The following is a 24,098-nucleotide window of genomic DNA, read 5'->3' as shown; positions in this document are numbered from 1 at the left end:
TATATTAGTAATAATTATAATATATTCAATGACATGTATGCTTTTTCGAGTACAGTCATAAAGTTTTTTAGTCATCTTTACACAATATAAGAATATATTTTTACGACGCCATCACAAAAAAAATCGACGTGCTCCCACCTCGAATGTCGCTCGGCGATTGGCGACGATGCGAAATTTCGTCCCACCTATTGTTGAAAATTATTTGCCGTTTCACTTATGCATGCTCTTAAATAAGTTGGCAACCCTGCGACATATCCCTCGCAACGAAACAAAAACCAGGAGATGTATTGTGGATATTGGAAAATGGATATTTTATTATTAATGCACGAGTGATAAAAGGGAGTCAATTAGCTGGCTATTTTGGGAAAGCGAACATGAGGACGAGTGCTAAAAATGTTGGGCATTATTTTTTATTTATATGTGTGCGTCGAGGATGAGGTCGTAAGACGTGAGACGCTGCTGCACGTGGATTGATTGGACGGGCCGGAATTAGTGAAGGAGGAATAATATAATATATATATTATTATAATCAATATGTATATACTTATCACTTCCGATTATTTCTTCGCGTACAGCTTATAAGACGCCGGCTACAAAAGATGTACCTACACCTCATCGCCCTGTGCCTTATAAGTATATAATTTTATATGGACATATTCAGTGATACATAACAATGTTTTATTAAATTGATTTTAGGAGTAACTAGTTTGTGCTTATTACAGGTAGGTACTTACATATGCATTCAAATACGGACAACATAATCTTGTAATCCGGTGGCTCAGGATGCGATTCCTGCGCATCTATTCTATACACAAGACTGCTACGGCAACTATCTAGAGTAGGAATGTATCGAAGTATTAGCACTTATTGTAACAATTACAATAAGGTAGTTGTAGTTGTTACAATAAGTGCTATGTTTTAACAGTACCTCTCTTGGCTATGCTAAATTTTAGAGCGAGATAGACAGTTTTGACTGTTTAGACGGCTAACTTATTGTAATTGTTACATAAAGTGCTAATACTTCGAAAACAGTTTTGTGTATAGAATAGATGCCCTGGTGAAGTTAGGATATATTTATGTGATTTTCTCAAAGTTCAGGTTTCTGTGACTGTTTTACTTATATTACAAACTACACCATTACTTCTCTACAGTACTTGTCATTGGGCTTCATGGCAGGGCCTAATATTGGGCGTAACACGGAAAACTACAAAATAAACCAATTGTTAAGTAGGTAAACGAGATTTAGCAACGTGATGGAAGACGCCAAGCCGATGCAATGGCAAAAGACTTGACAATCGCTGGACAATTAATACAGTCATATAATCAGTGGTTCGCTGGTTCGATGACCTTATCAAGTTCGGCCGACTACGTGACAATAAAGAACTAGGGACCGAGAAACTAGAATTAGGAGATGCCTTCATTCAGCCGTGGATTGACCCCGGGTGATGATAATGACATGTATTCCCGTAATGACGATGCAGTGAAGGGTTGATAGGCTTTGGTGAGGGGTTGGGGCAGCGGAGGCCAAAGATAGTTATTAAAGATAGATTGTTGTAAAATGTATCCTGTATTGGAGTAAGCTGTAATGTCATTATGCTATCGTGAGTGTGTATTTAAATAAATATTACTATAAATATTATTTTTTCAATAATTTATGTAAGTAGGTACTGCTATAAAATATATTTTTAAATTTTATAATATGCTTGTATACGCCTATAGGGTTTGACTAAGGCATCGACAGAGGATCATGGAAAATTAATTTTCCTAAAATCTAATCATATTATTCTACTCAATTCAGGAAATTACAGAAAAACGTGATATCTCCATATTTACCATACAAGGAGTGGCGTGGCGGTTTTGTTAATATAACGGGAAAAATCAGAGTGCTTTTGAGCCAAAAATTGATTGGAATAAATCATGATAAAACATATTTTACCCAAAGCTACAATAGGATAAAAATATTGATCATATCATTATGCATACCATCATATTTAGGTACATATATAGAAAATTAGGTCAATTAAAGAAAAATCGCCTGATTTCGTATTCGAAAGGGAGGCGTTTTATATCATGTACTTACAAAATAATTGGAGTAACTATCTACTTTTGAAGGATATGCATATTGGGATAAATAATAATTTAAAAATATGTACGCAAATATTTATTGAACTCGTACTAATTGTATCAATTTGTACAAAGGAAATTTTACTGAAATCATCAGGATGATTCACAGATGACAGAAAACTATTCGTCAAAACGAATATAATTTTTATCGATAAGCCCTTTTTCAAATTGGTAATTTTCATGACTTTTAAAAATAAGTAATATTTATTTATGTTCCAATATTCATTTAAAACATGTGACGTTTACACTTAGGACACATTTTTTTTTAATTTACATTAATTCGCTGGAGAATCCTGGATAGCAGACCAGCCGGTCGGATGTTGATTGGCAGGCCCAGACACCGGTGGTTAGACGATGTCAACAACGGAAATACTAGAACGACCGGCGAGACACTGACCCAGGATAGTATGAGATGGAGGAAGCTCTTGCATGAGGCTAGGACCCGCCCTGAGTTGTTCAGTCACTTATGATGATGATTAATTCGAAATAAATATAATTAAGGTTACTTAAGTAAACCCATTTTTACATGTACCTTTTAGTCTCAGTTATTCATTTAAATAATAAATGCTGAATTATTTGCATTTCAACGTTACTTACTCTTAATTGAATGACGATAGTGACAATAATTGCAGTCTCTTGATATTATAAATTTATTTAGAGTAGACATTCACTCACTCAATACATTGTATGAACTGCGTTCGAAGCAATGATGAGAAATACTCGAATAATAATTGAATCTATCAATAAAATACCGCGAAATTCGAACTTATCGAGAACTTAGTCATTTTGAATTCGGAAATGAATAGCTGTTTTCGAAATTTAAATGAGAGAGGTGTTCAGAAGACAACGGAACCAAGTACAAAGTAAATTGATTTTAAACACTAATCTAAAAAAATATGTTTGACACTATATGACAAATATTAATTTGTGCATTAGTGTTATGCTCGGATAAGTATGTATTTTGTCTCTTGCGCTACCTATGCAAAATTTAAAAAAAAAACAACAGATATAAAAACAGCACAATGCCTTCCATGTTGCTATTTTTTTCCATCACCGGCGCGAACGTACGAGGCTTTAATATAACACTCCCTTTTGTCACTCGCCATCATAGCTCATGGTCAGTGTGCTAAGATCTTATTTAGGTATGGTCCCAATATTTAAGCTCGATTTGATATAAATAAAAAGGATTTCAAGTTATACACATTTATATTTTTTATAAAAATCGATGTTTTTTAAAACAGATATAAAAAATATTAGAAGTATGAATTAGTCAAAAATATAAACCATAAAATTAAAAAACTTAATAAACTAAATTTTTATAATAAATATAACCATAAAAATAATGTAATAATAACGTAACCTATGTACCAAATATGTGACAAATTCACATTTTTTTACAATTATTGCAAATTTATCTTTCAGATACATATTTATTAATTAATACGGATGAAATTGTATATTATCAAAAAAATCTCAAATTGCAAGCTTCGTATTTTTCCGCTAGGTTTTCTTTTGGCATATAGGATTCCTCTTAAGCGTGTTTACGTGCAGTATATCCCTTGGAGAACTAAATGCAAATAAAACCATTTCTTTTATTCAACTGAATAATTCAAAAAAATTTGAGAATGTAACATTCCATATATATTTAACATACACATCTGAGATGTATTTTAAATGCATATAATTATGTTATCACACATGCATAGGAAGTTTTGTCAAATAGGACAACATCAAACCCGAGATATGGCGTTAAATCTAGCTTTTTTAAATATCGTTGTTAGGTTTAGGTATCTACATACAGTTTACAAAACGCTTTTTATTACAATACCCAAACACACGAAGTTATGTAAAATTTTATCATAAATCGAACCTGGGATTGTTAAATCTAGCGTTTTCATCTAAATCGAGATTTACCCATACTTTAAATAAACTACTTTGCATTTTCACATAAAATTAAAAACATATTCTTAGTTTAATCTTTGGCATCTAATGATTTTTTTTTGCATTTCCCTTGTACCCCACAGGTCATCGCCCCTTCAAATACAAACAGAAGATACGATATAGTACGCTAAATATTGCTTTGTATCAAAAGAACCACGTGTACGAAAACATGCCAGCGACAGATTAATATTAATATTTCAATGTTTCGTTAATTAAAACCAATTCAAAATTTCATACAATTTGATAGTGTTTCTTCTCATTCCGTACATAAATTGTTAAAATGCTTCTATTCTCGGGTGCGTAATAGTCGTGCGTGTATTTTCATATCAGCTTAAGTTAACTTAACCACGCATTTGCCCTATCTTTAATTGAAAAGGCCACTCGTTGCATTGGTATGTAAATTTGGTGCGCGAACCAATACTATTTCAAAATAAGTCGCTTCAAATATGGACGTCGATTTCTATACAAACAAGAAAGTTTATAATCGACACTCAGCAGTGATTCCCAAAGTGGTGCTATCGTCTTCTTGTGGGCACCAGCGTATCTATTATATACACAAGACTGCTATCGGCAGTTATCGAGGGTAGTTTATCATGTTTGTATTGAGGTATTATATTAAAACATAGCACATAGTAACAATTACAACTAACCTATTGTAAAAATGATAATACTTCAACACAAAATATGAAAAACTACCCTCGATAGCCGCCGATAGCAGTCTCGTGTGTCTATGAATAGATGCGCAGAAAACTTAAGGAAGCACCAGAAAGCAACGGTGGTCAAACCCCGTCCTGGTCCACCTTTACTTGTATGGATCATTTGATGTGTTATGAAAATAATAAACATCGCATTTCAATGATTTTTTCCGTCGTTTTTTTTTGTGTTTTTAAGTAGTGATAAGGTATGCTTGTATAATAACAAAATATAGCATTTTAAACAATGTCCTATTAATTAGTTAATTTTCAAGGTATGTATCAATATAACTGACTTAATTGGGGGCTGATGAACGCCCTGGACGCATGCAAGATCCATATAGGATTGTAAGGATTTGACAAATAATGATGATAATGGCTTTAGTCATCCAGCTGCAATCGCGATGGCTATTTGTCATAGTACTAGATTGTTATAGATATTGGATCCAATTGGGTAATTCTGGTCGTTATAACTCACACAGTACACTATCACCACTTTTTTTTATCTGAACAACATTTGCTTTTAGCTAAACAGATCCCTTTTTAACACACTTAAATCAGCGTTCGTATTATATATCAAATTCTAAAGAATGAATAAATCTATGTGAAATAAAATATATTGACCACTCTCGCACATTTTCATAATATAATTTCCATTTCACAGATATATTCTTTTTGCTCAGTAGGTACAAACCGCGGGTGTATTTCTGTAATTAAAATAATTAAATACGTTTACAAAATGCCTGAACTTTTAATCGTTTACTTAAAATCTAATATCATAATATGAATTACCTACCTTAATTGTGACCGCTATTAATTCTTGGTGGAAAGACATTGTAATAATAAAATTAAAAGACAATAATTAAATATAACACTATTATTTATGACATTTATGTCATAATAACTATGTTAACTAATAATTGTGAACCGAAAACCAGGGGATATATGGAAGTATGATACGCATGGAAATTATTGTTGTTGAATTATTCTAAAATATACTAAATAGGACTGGATTGATTTTAAACAATTAATAAATTACTACTTGACTTAGCTGGTGGTAAAAAAATCAGAGCTTTTTTTCAAAACTCTGCTTTGTGTCATTGAATCGTAAATTAAAAAAAGACACCGTACACCCACTTTAGTATATTATATATGAGTATCTAGAATGTTGTGATTGTTACGTATTATTTACCCTTTAGAAAGGAAACACAGTAGTTTTATATTATAACATATGCCAGATGGTGTGTGATTCCTGCAAGACATCTCGTAATTAATTTTACACATTTGAGAAAATAATAATATCCAAGCCGGCTACGCTGCTCGGTAAGATTGTAAGTGAAAAAAATAGCTCACCAATTCCAGATGTTACTTCCCGAGATGATATGATGCGATGTGTAGAATTCTGATGTTTCTATGACGAAGAAGAAGAAGACGTTTTGAATGATTTCATATTTCCCATTTGCTGTCTTAATTCTCTCCTCGCCTTCTGGAAAAAACAACATCGCGAATTTATCAATTTCGAATATTTAAATGGTTGCTTTATCGTATGATGGGTTGTGCGGAATTCAATCGAAAGTTATAGCGAAAGATGTAAATTGATTTAACGCTGTTAGTAAAATTATTGCTTTCATAAAATTTTACTAAAACTCGGTTCAAATAAATCATCTCAAAAATACGTAATAACACATAACTTCATCGTAGAAAAAATGTTTCTTGGCAATTCATAACATCCATCGTTTCGGACGCAATCATGTTGACATTTTCTTATTCATTTGGGTTGCTATATTACTATAATACTATTTTCAATTACATGAAATGGGCAAAATTTTGCCTAATTCATGTAATAGTCAAGTCCGTTGCCTTATTCATGAATTAGGTAAATTATTTGCCGAGTGCGTGAATTTGCCAGGGTATGGAATTCTAAAACTGTCAACATGACAGTAGAAAAAGTAAATTTAATACGGATGGTTTTATTAGTTATAATTGGACATAATATAATATTATTAGGTTAGGTTTTGTAATTCTGAATTCAGCTGAATGTCCGTTTTGAGGTTAGCTAACAAGTGTCAACAAACTATCAAATCATACTATCACAAACAAAAAATCGACCATTGCACGATTGATACCCAAGCACGAATCAAATCGCGAAAATACCTTTAAATAAAATTCTTCCGTTATCATATTATAGTTCTTTAACTTTTTTTGGGCATAGTAAATGGATATGAACGTCATTGTAGTTATTGATTGGTATATTTTTATATAATCAATGACATATTTGACACATTTGGTTAGTTTGATTAGTTGAAAAAAACACCACCGGAGCGCGACCATCTATTTTGACCAATGCATGAGCATTTGACACATTTGGTTTAGTTGCAAAAAATACCACCGTAGCGCTACTATCTAATTTGCCCAATGCATGAACTAGGCAGAAAAAATACTGCCGAATTCACACACTCGGCAGATATTTTGCCTAATTCGTGAATAAGGCAACGGGCTTGCATTTTTCATGATTTAGGCAAAATTTTGCCCATTTTATGTAATAGTCAATTTCGCACATTCGGCGTAACATAGATGTTTCTTTTTGCCGTTAAAATAATAATAAAATACCTACGTTAAAATTAATAACAATTTATGAAGAAACAGATAAACGTTAACGGACATTCCTGGGCCTAGTTCATCATTAGAATATTCAAATATATACAATTTGAATTATACAACGTTTTATTGTTAAATATAAATACAAAATGTCACGACAGTTGTAAGTATTTTAGATACATATTAAAAAGATTTAAATACAATACGAATTGTGCCTACTCACAATACAGAAGATTTACGATAATTGAAATATTGTACATTCAATGAATAGGTATATTATTAAGATCAGGTATGTTTCTGAGGTTGTCCAAAATTGTGTAATATAATGTTTAATACCTCATGATATACTATTACATATTGTCTTTAATTCATTTAAAATTATATATAAATGCAATTAAATAGTGACATATGGTTTTGCGTGATCGAAATCAGCGTTCCAATATATCAATTTTCTAAGATTGACTCCTCGCATCTGACACTCAATATCTTCGTTAGGGGGAATTAAAATGTTATAAAAAATCAGGTAACCTAATCAAATTTAAATTTTTGCACTAAGCGTATTTTTGTTGTTATTGTTGTTAGCATCGGTATATAACTAGAGATGATAATGAATGATATGATTTAATTTTAGCACATTATTCATTTAAGTATTTTATGAATCGATATTTCAAGACTAGTCAATGCGCTCCCCAAGACGTAGACATTTTCGGAGACGTGCTATGTATTTTTTATTCGAAATTATATTGTTATGTATAAAATTGTATGTTTTTTGTTTTAAAATTTTTATTTTTCTGTATATAATTGTACTTGAGTATGTTTTTATTTTATTTTATTAAGTTTTATTATTTTTTTTATTACATATTATTTTATATATTATCTTGTCTCTTGTGAGGGTAATATTTGTTATAATGTAAATATCATGTTGTTCACGTCTTGAATTTAGATTTGTTATGTCCACAAAGTTTTGTTTTCTTAAATAGATAACAGCTAAGTATGTATTATACAAAGTTACTTTAGAATTCTCACATGATATTTTCCTTGTTTCTAAGACGTTTTGAATATTACAGATTCTCACAGTGGCCCTTAAGTTGATTGCCGATTCTAAAAATGATCCAAGAGTTAGTTACCTTTTGTGAGATATTATTTGGAATTCATTTCAGTGTATTATAAAATGGAAAACTTCAAGGTTCAGTGAAGCGACTCAGCCAGCCGCGCCGATGTAAGGAGTGGCAGCTTTATTCATATCCCGGGAACAATCAGAGTGCTTTTGAGCCAAAAATTGATTGGAATAAATCGTAATAAAAAAATATTAAACTCAAAGCTTTAATGAGATAAAAATATTGATCATGTCAATTGAAGAAAAATCGCCTGACTTCGTATTCGAAAGAGAGGCGTTTTCGTTTTATATGTACAAAATTACCTCTCTCCTTTTGAAGGAAAAGATATTACTTCATGATACGTAATTTAAAAAAAAATATTGAACTCGTTATAGGTACTAGGAACTAGTTAGGTACTACCAAACTGTATAAAAGTTTTGAGCTTACTTTAAATAAAATTTAACAATTATTATGATATTTTGAGTGGATTTTTTATTGATATCACAGAAATAATCAGAACAGGTCATTTTGTGTAAAAGTTTATTAAAATATTTACCTACATTATAATTTAGTATTATAAGTATTTATATTATCCAGTGGGTCTATTCTATACTTATCGACCGCTAAAGTGATAAAGTGATAAATATTATCAAACTTAGGGTAGGTTTGTATCAAAATATTAGCACTTATTGTAACAATTACACGATGCTGGTTTTTATTGTTGCAATAAGTGCTATATTTTAACAGCACCTATCTTGCTGCTGTTAAAATATCGCACTTATTGCAACAATAAAAACCAGCTTTGTGTAATTGTTACAATAAGTGCTAATATTTTGATACAAACCTACCCTAAGTTTGATACTATTTATTACTTTAGTGTTCGATAAGTATAGAATAGACCCACTGGAACTCATTTGCATTACGCGTAATCTATAAACTTTTAATCTTTACAATTTGCAAAATATAAGGAAATTCCTATGGCGATGGCGTGGTTGTGATAATTAGTATATTATTTAAGACCGATTCACCTTTATATCAATATGGCTTTTCATCATTATTTAAAAACTGTCAATCTGTACAGTGTAAGCCCATTAAATATTCAATTAGGTATGTTTATTGACTTCACATGACCTTAACAATAAATGGATATATGAAATATATCGTCGTTAATTTGTTATAATCTCTGATGTGACAATATTGTCAAAATGATTGTAGGTACCTATATTTATAATATATTTATTACATGTCAGTAAAACCCTCAATGTCATATTATATACCTACCACCATAATTATAATATAGGTATGTAGTTTATAACGTATATACACCTCCGATTAACATATATCATTTTAATGAAATGAAATTAAAAACTAGAATTGAGATCGCAAGGAGTGCCTTTCTCAAAATGAGACGCCTCCTTAGCAATCGAGACCTTAACCTAGGTCTGAGACTATGTATGGTACGTTGTTATGTTCTTTCAATTCTTTTCTATGGTATGGAAGTATGGACGCTAAACCAAGAGATGTCACGGAGACTTGAAGCTTTCGAGATGTGGCTGTATAGACGCATCCTCAAAATTCCTTGGACTGACCGGGTGACAAATGTTGAAGTTCTCAATCGAATCGGGAAGGACCGAGAAGTTTTACGTAGTATGAAAACCAGGAAACTACAGTACCTCGGCCACATTATGAAAGGACAAAAGTACAGTATTCCCCAACTTGTCATTCAAGGAAAGATCAATGGTAACGTAACAGAGGACGGCGCCGCATTTCGTGACTTAAGAATCTCCGTGATTGGTACGAGTGCAGCTCCACTGAACTGTTCCGGGTAGCAGACGACAAAGCTAAGATCGCCTTGATGGTGGCCGACCTCTACTAGGGGAAGGCACAATATGAAGAAGATTTAAATGAAATCAATACATTGGATTATATCAGATTGGAACTATTACAAAAACTCGCCGACTATAAGCCCTTCACTACCAGTTATTAGTTATTTAGATAAATCCAAATTCTTCACGTAGTTACTGAAATTGAATTTCACCTACTAATAAAGCAGTTTTTTGTCTCTCCTCTCCTAAAGTGACGATTTCTAATATGTACTTAAATGACAATGTGAATAATACTAAATAATAATTCACCTACAACTCAAATTGATTTTCTTTTGAAGATATTGAACGGAAAAAAACATTTATTACCTATCGTTAAACGTTTCGGTGCTTCTATTATATATATTAATATATTATACCTATTCCGGTTTTTTTATTAATAAATATAAAGATACTTATGCATATTTCCTGCCATGTTCAAATTTGAATAACATAATGGATTACCGATAGTTAATTTTACGACTAATTTAGCCAATATCAATATTGTCGTCTTAATTAATCACAAAATGGCCACCGAGTCAGTGTCGAATGGTGTGACAAATGGCCGCCAGGGCGACGATTACTGGCGGAAACGCATTTTTGTCTTCGTTTCAATTTCTTCGAGTGATACATTATGAATTCCTCAAGCGCGTTTATTCAGTAGCTAGAATTCATTATTAACCGCTTTTAGTTATAAGACGTAGGTACAAGAGTATCTGATATGAAAATACGTTTGACGAAACATTGTTCATAATAGTATTAATAACATCATAATTTGATGTATATACACATAAAAATGAATGTTAATATATTACGTAATATGAAAAACAAACTAAACACTCACAAATTGATTTCAGAGTACGTAAAAATATGTTTGTTAAAAATAATAGCGAATAAAAAACGTAATAAACTATCTAAATACTAAATCTTGTGAATTATTTATTATGTTAAAAAAATAATTTATTCAATTATTAGCAAGTGCAAGTACGTTATAACAAAAATTTGGAGATACCCTGACACCAGTTAGTAAGGTAATTACTTAGTTAATACTTTGATTTAAAATACAAAATAATAACGCAAATCAGAGCGCACTTCAGTTAGAATTGTAAAAACCTCTAGTTAATTCAATGCAATTAGATAGGACACACCTAGTTTAGTGGTTACATCACATGGGCACGAATCCCACTTGGAGTCTAATATTTTGCTAATTAATTAAAATAAAACACAATATTGTATTAGTACTTCATTAAATTCATATACATAGTCTCTCAATCGTGCTTAAATGAAACACACTAGATTTCTCAATATTATTAGTAGGTAATCAAACTGGGAAAATTAAAATATTAACTACCTAATGAGGAAGGTGTGCCTGGTATCGTGCCATTAATTTATCTATCTTTATCTATAAAAAACTCGATATTTCGTATTGCCTACTTACTTTTAAAAGCTCCTGTAGCCTAAAACGCCCCCCACATAATTTGAATTAATAACATTAAAGTATTGAATACATATTAATATAGTTTGTATTTATTATTTTATTATGGATATGTTATAATTAATTCAATTGTAGTTTAGTACATATTAAATTCTTATGTACCCATTGCTGTTTTCTTCAACATTGTATGACTACGTTATTATAATTATTTATAGGTTAATATGTATCCTTAAATCCTGTGTATCTAATTATCGATTTAACATATTGTAACGACATCAATGATATTTTTTCTGAATGAATAATAACTTTATGAAGAAAAAAAATCACGCGGTACCTATATGGAACTCCATTTATTATTAGTATCTTCATAAATTTTGATATTCTTTCTGACGAGTGTGAGTGGAATTTTACTTTCTGGGATATATGTACCAGAGATTGATGAGATGTGAGCGATTTTAATTATTGCATATTACAACAACAAAAAATCTACATTATCAACACCCAAGAGATCAAGGAAGAGTGTAGAAAATACCGTAATTTAACATATTTTTATTAAAATTAATGATTAAACGTGTTATAAAAAATCACTGTGTTTACAATTCGATTTGAATTTTAGCCCGCTCGGCCACACAAGTAAGTAGATGTATGTTTTGAGAAATAGTTTTGAAATATCCCCTTCAACTTTTATTTAGATTATGGTACTGAAAGCAAATGCATTTTGAAAAAAAAACAATAGGTGAATTTGTCAGACGCGTGTTTTGAACCCGTGATCCACGGCTTTCAGAAGCGGACAGACACTGCAACTCATCTAAAGGTATAAAAAATATTTTACAAATTAAAATTCAAACGTAACTAAAAGAACTCGTAAAAGAGCGTTCATTAATCAGTTAACAAATTTTGTTTTATGAATTATTTTTTATTACTAAACTATAGTTTTCTTTTGAAGAAAAAAGTAGAGATTTTTTAAAAATTCATAGTTTTGATATAGTTTATAATACATAATCGTCACCTCAATACTACAACTAGATAACTCTGATTTGGTCATTATTGGGAAAATGAAATTTAAACTTTATTTGATTAACATAAATCCAGGCTATAGTTATTATTTAAAACAAAAACGAAAAATTGTGCTTATATAATTGAGAACAATTAAATAATGTTCATTTGTATAAAAAAATATTGTAGATATATTATCATATTTATTTAATGCATTAATGGTTTTTATGTTATCAAATATTTTCAAACACAAAATTAATACAGTTTCCATTAACTTCCGACTTACCTAGTTTATCATTTTGTAGAGAAGAAAATGTAGAATCATATTCAATAGCTAACTCAAAAACAGTGAAAATCACGTTATCTAGTTGTAGTATTGAGGTGACGATATAATATACTAATTTGAAAGGCATCGATTTAAGATAATAAATACGTGTTCAAACTGAAATCCTTTTTATTTATATGGCATTGATCAACACTGTTGTGACAATATTTATTATAATACATTTACATGCATCACAAAACAGTATTTTAATAAAATATGCATTTACTAGTTCGGCGATAAAATTGCAGTAGGTACATCTCTTCATTCTGGGCCAGTCGTATCAAAGCACCAATTGTCTTGGAATTGACCTTGGACTTGGACTTTTGCCTACGCCTATCTACCTTTATCTGCGTTATGAGTTTGGAGTAATTCATACTTCTCACTGCTGAAAATATTGCCGAAGTATCTATACAGTAAAGTATCCCTGCGTTTAACGGGAGCTATAGGGTTTCTTGTCTTAAATACTCATATCCCGACAAGGTTTATATTATATTATATTATTTCATAAATCCTTTATTCCACTCAAGTTTAAAAAAACAAAGTTCTCTCGATCACCAATGATCATTCATCCAGCAAACGATCAAGTATGTTTTGAATGTGTGTAGGATAGATAGATAGATGTGTGTGCGTGAAATATGTTTCGGATGCCTAAGCGCATTCTTGATGTAAATTATAAATTCTTACCAATTCACTTCACTTATAAACATTATCATTTTTGTATGGAACGGGCTTATGAATTTCATTTTATGAGAATAGATAAAGGGAGCCGTTTTTATTTGAGCTTCTGTAGACTTTCAATATCTATTGGACTGTCGTGTTACATTGTATTTTATGTAGATACTGTATCTAACGTTGTAGGTTATTTTTTTTAAACTACTTTAAATTGAATTTAACATTTCGATGAGATATTTCTCGTGTATCAAATATTTTATTAATTAAATTTGTTCCATGACGTTTTTCAAACTATCATTCATTGCAAATCAATATTAATTAAAAATGATAAAAATATATAGCGATCAGTTAGCTGGGAATCAGAAAAGTTATAAATTAGTTTTAATCATTTGGTATTCACCATAATGTAAAAATTGCTTTAGTATATGTGTTTCGCTTACATGTTGAACTTTATCTCTAGATACTCAAACATAAGCTTTGACACGCGTACTTTAAAAAAGCTAACGTTAGCGAAAAACGTAATTTAAAGCACTTTTATATGTGGTAATTAATACCAAATCATATTATAAACTCGTTTTATGAATTATTGTCATGATACGACGAGCTGGCCAACCGGCTAACGCTTCGGCTTATATGTAATGTCGTGGGTCCCAGGTTCGAAACCTGTGTCATGCAAATTAATACACATATTGTTTTTCAATGCGTGTTTGGAGTCGGGGAATGGGCACAATAATTGGAGCAGATGGATAACAACTATTTCTCGTAAAAACTTGTAAAACTGTTAATACAAACTTGCATTCTGATTTGATGACTTCTCAAAATCAGACATGGTCAAAAAAATGCTGAATCTTTTAAAATGAAATCAGAAAGTTTGTTTTTAATTGTTTTTTTTTATTAAATCGACAGGTACGATGCGATATCAGAATGAGTTTTTTTTTGTGATTTTACCGAGGCTTTGACTGCGACTCGCTGTCATATCGCCTCTTCTCTTCTAGAAGGGGATCCGTCGATCAGGTCCTCACTCCTATTCTGTTAAATAACTTTACAATTTTGTCTAGCTCTTCCGTCTTACCCACCGCCAGTACACCCTTCAATTCGTCGACATTCTCATAGATATCCGCAATTCGCAACTGTACTCTGTGAATTTCATATTTGGGGCATTGCAGTGCTATATGTACAATGTCCTCTAAAACATGACATTCATCGCAGAGCTGCGATTCGCTTCTTCCCATGAGGACATCAAATCTTTTGCCCATGGTGTGCCCTGTTCTTAGCCTCAGTATTAACTTAAGCTCATTCCTCGTCAAGGGAATGAGTTATATTGAGTTGATATATTTTTAATATACAATAATATTAAACACGTACCTAGTAAATGTGTTATCGTGATATGAGTAATTTTCTTTGCCCATTGCACCAGTCTAGAATAATTAATATGATATATTGACGAAAGATTTGGGAAAACATTTGATCAACTAAATTGCTTCGTACATCGATATAATCCATATGAATTCACTATCACACAAGTATGTACAGTGTACAGTACACTTTGCGAAGTGACAATGATGAGATAATAACTACTAATGATAAACTTAAAAGTGATTTGCGTATATGTCCGTTTGATCGGTTATAACCAATGACATTAGAAACTACAGTACCAATATTAATGAAACTTGCACAGCCTGTATAGACTACGCTGTTGGCACTTATGTACATCTTGATTCACAATATCTCTAAAGAAATTAATTGCTCGAAAACATTTCAATCGCAATAATGTGAGGTGAGTCGCAGGCTAAAAAGCCAAAGCCTAGAAATCGAAGAAACAATAATATAAAATAATATATGAAATCTCTATTTTCTTTCCATATTTCATGCGCACGAAGTCGTGGGCGATCGCTGGTAATGAAATTAAAATTACGGTGCATTTGCTTTTTATTGCAGTATGAACATGTACATATATTTTTTCATCTCGACAAATCATCGCTCTAAAATTCTAGTTATATCAAATACTTTGAAAATTTGAATAAATTAATGCTGTATTTCAGTCAGTGTCCCATCAGTGTATTCGTGGGATTCTTCTTCTTCTTCAACCATGTTCGATCCTAATATAATCATATGGGTCTCTACAGAGTGGAGGTTTGTATTATCAGATTTGGTTTTTACGAGAAGTGGATGTCAGCCACTTGCTCAACCTATTAAAGTGGGGCCACACCGAAAACAAGTCGCGCGACAACTCGTTAAATTTTACGATAAGCATGATAATTATCGTAAAATTTCTTAAGCAATTATAATAATTATCGTAAAATTTAACGAGTTGTCGCGCGACTTGTTGCCGGTGTGGCCCCACTTTTAGATCCATACTCTGACTCATACACAAATTGAAAAACAATATGTGTATGTACTTGTCCGACCCATGATTTGAACCTAGGACCCACGATGCTATAGGGCTATAGGCCGACGCTTTAGCCGCGCGGCTAACCTGGGATTAGTTACCACAAACGCAGACAAGTAATCAATAAATATTCATAAATTATATACATTAAATTAAGTTATTTCTTTAAATTAAGATGCAAGGAAATAATATTTCCTCCGTAATTATATGCTAGCTCACAAAAATCCAAGAAATGTCTTTCTTATGACTATTGAAAAAAATCTATTTCTTTAAATGCAGACTCCAACGAAGGCGTGAAATAAAACCAATGACTAATAGCTCTTTCAAATGATAGATATATTTTTTTGTCTTTTTGGTGCGAATTATATATAATTACACGAAATCGTGTGGCAAAAATTTTCGTATGAAGGATATCGGATTTGTTTTCTTCACAATGAATGAGTCGGGCCGCACCCACGCCGCGCATTAAATCGAAAAGACAAAATAACCATAATTGTTGTCTGTATTGTACATACCCATTGTACAGCGAACATGTTCAAGAATTAACTAACCTGTATGTATATTGAATTATTATATTATTTCGAAAACAATGCTATTAATCAAGAACCTGGGTAAAACTAGATAAACACTTCCCTGAAGTCTTTCTTAATGTCATATCAATCATATCATAGCTTTTCGCTTTCATTGTCAAAAATATGTGTTTATACAATATTTGGAAAGCTAAATGGTTACATGTAAATTGTACGTTTTGAATTTCACCGTAGTACAGTTCACCGTGAGCTTTCTTATCGGAAAGAGATGACCGTATAGGTACTTTACAGTTTTTTCTATAGCACCAAGATGAAAAAAATACGCGTTGTTCGTGGAGCATTGCAGACACGAGTGTTCCAATTTTATTGGGTCCTAACCTAACCTAACAAATAATCCAGTATGTTATCAACTCATTTCAAAATTTGTTTGACGCTGGCTCCTTTAAACCGACAAGAACCGTGTTTTATTTAGGTATGAATTTTATCTCAATACTATACGACCCAAAGAGGCTTGGCGGTCTTTTATACGACCATATATTTCCGATACAACATTTCACGGTGAAGTGTAATACGGCGAACTGCATACGTACAAATTTCCGGACACGAAGCCAAATAGGTCAAAAATTAAGAATTGTGAAAATGTTAAGGATTTACTGATCCATCAAGTCTGTAAGAACAATAATTATGTCACTATGATGCGCTATCTTTTCTCATCAAAAGAATAAATAATATGTAATGATCGTATAAAATAGTATTAAATATTTTAAAGTTTTTTTGATTATATTTTTAATAATAGTAATGTGTAGTTTTAAAAACATGGTTACTGATTTTTTCTGGTATGAATTAGATGATTTTGTTCCGGACGATATATGGTTCCAACAAGATGGTGCAACATGCCATACAGCTCGTGACACAATTAACTTATTGAGAGAAAAAACAGCATATTATATTAATTATAGAGGGGTGTATTTTCTAAGTGAACTTATTTCACAACTTGACGAAAATGAGTTTTGAATTCCAGAATTCTTCTTCTTCTTCAACCATGTCCGATCCTAATAAGATCATACGGGCCTCCACAGAATGGAGGTTTGTATTAACTTTGTTTTTACGAGAAATGGATGTCAGCCACTTGCTCAACCTAATAGGTCCATACTCTGACTATTGACATACACAAATATTGAAAAACAATATATTGTGTACCTACTAGTCGTACAGTAAAAGGATAATATTTTGAACAAGTATTTTTTTGTATAGAAGAACCTAATAGCATTCAATCCAGTATAAAAATCAACTTCAAAATCGGATTTAGCTACAAAATTAACTTATTACAATACAAAAAAAAACACAAGTAACATATACACCGCAAAACAGTTTTTTGGCGTTTGCCTAAAATTTGTACAAGTGGAATAAGTTAACTTTGAAAATATACCCCTCATATCTCTTGTTTGATAACCCTTTATATAAAATGAAACCATCAATAAATCAATGCAATATTTTACATGTAAATTTCGTTTGGTACATACCTATACATTATTATGTAAAAATAAATATGTAGTAATAATTTCACATGTATTTGTCCAATCCCGGGATTTAGAACTATGTCCGGGATTTCAATCCCTAGTTATACTTAGTACAAAATATTACTACGTACTTACGTAGGTACCTACGCCTAAGTTATTGGATTTTACTTGCAGAGTGTTACTAAACATTTCATAGATTATCCATAATATTATTATTATGATATCTGATAGTTTGTCTGTATTGCACGCTTCGTCCAAGACAAGTATTTTTTTATTATCGAATAGATGTTTTGGGGTAAAAAATCGAAATAAAAAGACAGTATTAACTTCCCTGGGATACAGGCTGCGGACGCGGTCAAGCCGATATGATTTAGACCTCCCTTTTATTATTTAGTATTATAGACTGGGAATGAAAACTTTACGGGTCCAGACGGTCATAAAACTTACAACTGGTTTTCGGGCATTCCACGGGATAAGCGAAGATCTCAGGTTCGGATACTGCCGGCTTAAAGAGCACTAAAACATAACATAATGAAGTCGAAAATGCTGCGAACTGAAGAAGGTGAACCCTGCCATGAGAAGATGGAATCGGAAGGCGAAATCGGCATGATAATGGCGTGACGGACGTTGTCTCTATGTCTAACACCATGGGTTTATGGATAGAACAAAACTAACGTTGCAGACTGTTTTATCTTGCATTGTTTTTATGAAATTTATATAGATAGTTCTTTTATCATACAAGTCAAACCATGAGTACTTTAGTGTATTAACTGAAAAAGTATTGTTTTAAGATATCAACGTTTAAAGATACAAATCATTTATATCTGTATATTGCGGTAAGTTTAAGAACTACGTATGAGCTTAATACTTTAGTCTATCAAATCAAAATAATACACCAATGCATTAAAATATACATCACATTGATGCATTACCATAGCACCAAAAATATATATTACAGTAATGCATTCATTACCATAAGTATATCTTAATAAAATAGTAAAGCAGTCAACTTCTTAAAATATTTTAAAAATACTTTAGTTGAAGTAACTCAATTACAACGCATATCACATTTTTCAAAAAGCAAAAAAAAACTGAATAAAACTGCACCATTAACTAAAAAATGATATTTTTTTACTTGATACACTAAAGTACTCATTGTGCTACGTATATTACAAAATGAAATTTCAAATTAAGGAGGATAGTTTGTCAGTGGTGTAATTATTTATTTATAAAAAGATTTTAAATTAAGGATGGATAAGTCATAATAATCTTAAAAATAAGGCTTTAATATTTTTTCGAGGATATTCAGTGTCTACTTGCTGACAATTCTTGATAATTAATAAATTAATTTTATGCAAGGTAAAATAAGATATTTTATGACACTTATAAGTCTAAACTATTTCTATATATTAATAATTCAAATGTTTCACAGTGAGTCATAATCCACGAGGAATATGATATTGGTTTTTATAATAATTATTAGAATGCATTTATAATAATATCCTTATTGTATGTACGTAATATTTTGTTTTTTTTTTCTCTAAATACAATACCGATTGAAATCACGATTCATTCAATTTACATGCAACAAACATTACATATTTATAGTTTACAACATGACAAGACATTTCTTCGTAGACACAAATATGCAAGTGGATACGTATTTATAAAAAAAACGCGATAGTTAAATACAATAATAGCGCCTACTTATCACAGAATTAACGTATATCGCCATGTTACAATGTTTCATAATAAAATAATGTATTACTACACCATACAATTTCGAGAGTTAAACATCTTCTCTTCATTAATGCAACTGATCGAATGCATATTATTCTGTTTGTGTTTGTTTAAAAAAACACTTGAATGCAATCACGAGTTTTTTTTTCATTATAAAACTGACAACACAGCTTTTACAACTTACAATACACACCCAACAAGAAAGCTTTGTGTGAAGAGCTTTGACTAGCTTAAATTTTATAGTTATTTTTGATAATCAATTATTTTCGATTTATTGACTGCATTTGAATCTTACAAAATGATAATATAAATTACATTAAATTCCCCAGTTTTTTGGTCGACAGCTATTTGTAATGATGTAATTAGTATGTAAGTGATGTGGCTAAAAAAACTATATAAATTAAGTAAACATAATAATGACACGATTCTCCTTATTGGTCGCATTATAAATTACCTAATGTAATAACAATTATTCTAATTTACAAAAAATATTCAACTGCCTACACATAGTTTCAACTGGTTCAAGTAACTTGTACATCGTATACCATACCTGTACAGAGTACAGAATATAGCGTCCGGCGCCGTACGGTAGCCAGTACATGATCGTTGTTGTGTAGGAATTCGCCCTATACCCATATCGGGGTCGCCTGGGTCACCCGCAAAATATTATCATACGACTGACTCCCGTGCTATATGGGATTCTTGACTACATGCACTTGTGCCTTGTAAGCTAGGAAAATTAATTCTCATTTATTAATTATGAATAATCACAACATGAAAATATTAAGCGTTTACAATTTACATTATTTGGTTCCTTTCCTTTTTTGTCTATGCGAGTAAATGCCATTGCTATGTTCCGGAACATAGCAAAAGCGGAAAAATAATAATACTTATTATAATAATGCTATTGTGAATTGAGTTAAGTAATACTATTAATATCGATGAAATTTGTACAACGGTTGTGATTGAGAAATCTCGATCAAAATTTCGAGATTCTTATTTCTCGGAAATCTCAAATAATAAGTAAAACGAATAACAAAGAAATTTTGAAATGAAAAAAGAAACTCACATAGGTATGTTGATCTGAAATGGTTACTCGTAAATAATAATAAAAAGCTCTCGAAACAAAAATTACTGAATTCGCCGGTGAAAAAAGTTGATGGCAAGAAAAGTTTAAATAGGTCTCAATTTTGAACTGGAATGAAATAATTTAAAAAAATCATCGATGAATATTTTTGGTAAAAATAAATAAGTAAAAAAAAAACTGGTATGGATTTTTTTTAATTCGCCGGTAATTTTTTTTTGTAAAAAAAGCTTAATAAAGTTTTCAATATGATCTCAAACGGATTTGACCGGCAGAGAATTTGGACCCATTTGAAATCAATGAATCAATCTTGAATTCTCAAAAAAAAAAATAATCTCGAAAAAAATCGAGAAATCATAAGCTTAGTATAACTATCACTGTACAGACTATGTAATACACAGTTCATATAAATTATTATTTACCCATGCAAACAAGACGCGATGTGATTTTTGTAATAGAAAAGTTGAGGTTTTGTGAAAATGAATATAGAGCTGTACATACGTTATAGGGCCAGAAAATCAAGTGGCTTTCTGACTGGATTACTATGAACGCGGGTTCAATCAGCGCTCGAAATAGACAATAATTTTACTTATCGGAAATCTCGATTTAGGCCGGTTCGATTTATTTTGTTATATTATCTCTTGGCTTGATTAAGTAAATAAAACTTCGACAGTGCTGCAGGCGAAACAAATTCTTAATTCTATGAAATATACAGTCAAAATTTATAGGAGGTAGGTACTTATGTATTTCATTTCTTTGTTTGTCTCAAAAACTCTCTAGCTAGATAATATATCATGACTCTGTACTTATAAATGACGTATTCTTAGTTAATTTAAAGATGACATACGATGTATCCGCATATCCCGTAGATGTTGGAAGTATTATAATGTAAATATTGTAAATGAATTTAATTATTGTCTAATATTTAGACGACACTGAGCGATTTTCTCGTAGTAGATTTCATGATCGGAATCCGGTTCAATCACTATTTTTTTATAATTCAAAAAAATAAATAGAATTACTAACTTATCGATTCTCATAAATAATCTCTTTTGGACATCATTAACTGCATAAGGTTTAAATCTGCATTATCTTATAAAACTACCAAGTTTCATTTCAGGATTCCAATAAGTACTTATTATATATTTCTAAAACTTAGGAAGAATCATGTTAGTTTGATAGTAGTTTATAATAAGTTAGTTGCTTGGTAGGCTTCTAATAAATTTATTATCGTATTATTTTACAAGCTTTTTTGCACAAAATCCTTGTTAGCAGTTCGAAACTAACAATGCTCGCTATTGTTTTATATTTTTTGTGCGATTTATATTCCTGTTGGCAACAATAAAACATTAACAAGTGGGTACATATTATTATAAACAATAACACATTCTTTCATAGGGCTATCTCGTTTAAGAAATTCGACGTGGGAGGTATAAAAATAATAAAGTAATATTACAGATTCCTGCATTATCGACCGATTTGCAATAATGAAAGAAGATAAAATAAAATACTCAACAATGGGAGTCAAATTTCCAGACAAAATACCATTAATGAAAGCGTAATATTTTTTTCTCAGAAGTGGGGATTACAAATAATATTCCCAACTGAATAAGACGACGAATATCAATGAAAAGGGGTTGACCACCGCCATCTTTAGATTAATAAAGCCTGAATATAACTTTTTGCACAAGCAACGAGTGGTCCACTGCCGTACTATTTATTGATAACGTTCTTGCAAGCAGAGTTTGGTATTCTATAATAACTGAAGAGTATAATAATAATAAATAAGTTATTAGTTATTGTCGTTTAGAATCAACTGTCATATTGACAAACGTCCTAGTGTATTATGATATTATTATACACAGAAGACGTTTACTTACTTTGATCGTCACTTCAAATTATTATTAATAACTCATAACCATTAAATCAGATAAACTCCAAGGTCTCCAAGATATGTTGAAATAATCTGAAAGAAATCTATAACTAAGAATACTCCGACAAATGAACACGACAGACAAGTCAGTATGAGCACTCTATAGACAATGACAGGTCATCCATAGACAACGGGAGGAGCGGAAAGTAGGACCAGTCGTGTAATGTATCGGCTTCCTTCTTCAGTGGGAACTAGATTGACCCATACGCACTTAAAGTTGCTCTAAAATGCGGTATCCAGCAGTAGATTCAGCTAACTTGAATCACTCGAGGTATCTTGCAGTAGAATTTTTGACTGGGCCTGCAGAGCGATACGGCTGACCATAAAATACTGCATTTTTGTGTCAATTTGCAGTACGCTTGGGTTGCCATTAATTAATGTCGACCGATGATGAGGGAACGGTGACAGGATACGGATGACGGGATATATAAATACTGTAAAAACGATGAAAAAAATATAGGTATATCGTATTTATTGAGCTATAGTTGCGGGTTCTACTAAACGTTGTCTGGCAGTACTATAGTTAACCTCGTTTTACATATTATTTGAATATAGCAAAGTAACAGATTAATCTTGCTTTGAAACATGTGGCTCGTGGTGACGCGAAAATGATTATCTGTAATCTGAAACCTATCTGTGATCTTCGCGCGAGTTTCTATTCAGTATGTGACTCCGTTTGGCATATTGGTTGCGAGCGAAATGAATTGTACCCAGTAATAAATTAATAATTAAAAATATTCTTAAAAAAATACCAAATAAAATAATCTAACATTTATATTATTTCTACAATGGTAGCTGGAAAGTGAATACATTTGAAATATAAAATTGTATTCTTATTAAAAAAAATTACAAAAATGTACGCATAGTTTACTATGCAATTGAAAATATGACACATTACACTGCATTTAAAATTTCATAATAATTTTGTAATTAAAAGATCTAATGTTATTATAAGTTATACATTATTCATATAATATTGTGTAGGCAGGCAGATAGATAAATGTACTTAATTATTTTTAATTTATGACAATTAAGTACCATAAAATAAAACACTGATAATGCAAAAATAGAAGAGATAGAAAATCTATGATTACGATTATTTTTACACAATACTATTTATTTTGTTTAGCTATTAAAAATCTAATAAAATAAAACAAAAG

The 24,098-nt window shown here is 31.2% G+C and overlaps 1 protein-coding gene across 1 annotated transcript in view; it reads right to left on the bottom strand.

Annotated features, from left to right (window-relative positions):
• The window catches only part of LOC147067506 (zinc finger protein castor homolog 1-like), a 272,254-nt gene that overhangs the window by 229,913 nt on the left and 18,243 nt on the right, over positions 1 to 24,098 (bottom strand). Inside the window, exon 2 of the mRNA XM_085953709.1 lies at positions 6,111 to 6,243. The gene's annotated coding sequence lies outside the window, so the exon portion shown is untranslated. The remainder of the gene's footprint in view (positions 1 to 6,110; positions 6,244 to 24,098) is intronic.

This window comes from Rhyacophila brunnea, unplaced genomic scaffold, assembly GCF_057557595.1.
Source record: "Rhyacophila brunnea isolate RB1 unplaced genomic scaffold, BYU_Rbru_1.0 scaffold_4, whole genome shotgun sequence".
Classification (NCBI taxonomy): Eukaryota; Metazoa; Arthropoda; class Insecta; order Trichoptera; family Rhyacophilidae; genus Rhyacophila; species Rhyacophila brunnea.
Note: the sequence above shows the minus strand (reverse complement) of the source record. Positions and strands in the feature narration are given on the sequence as shown.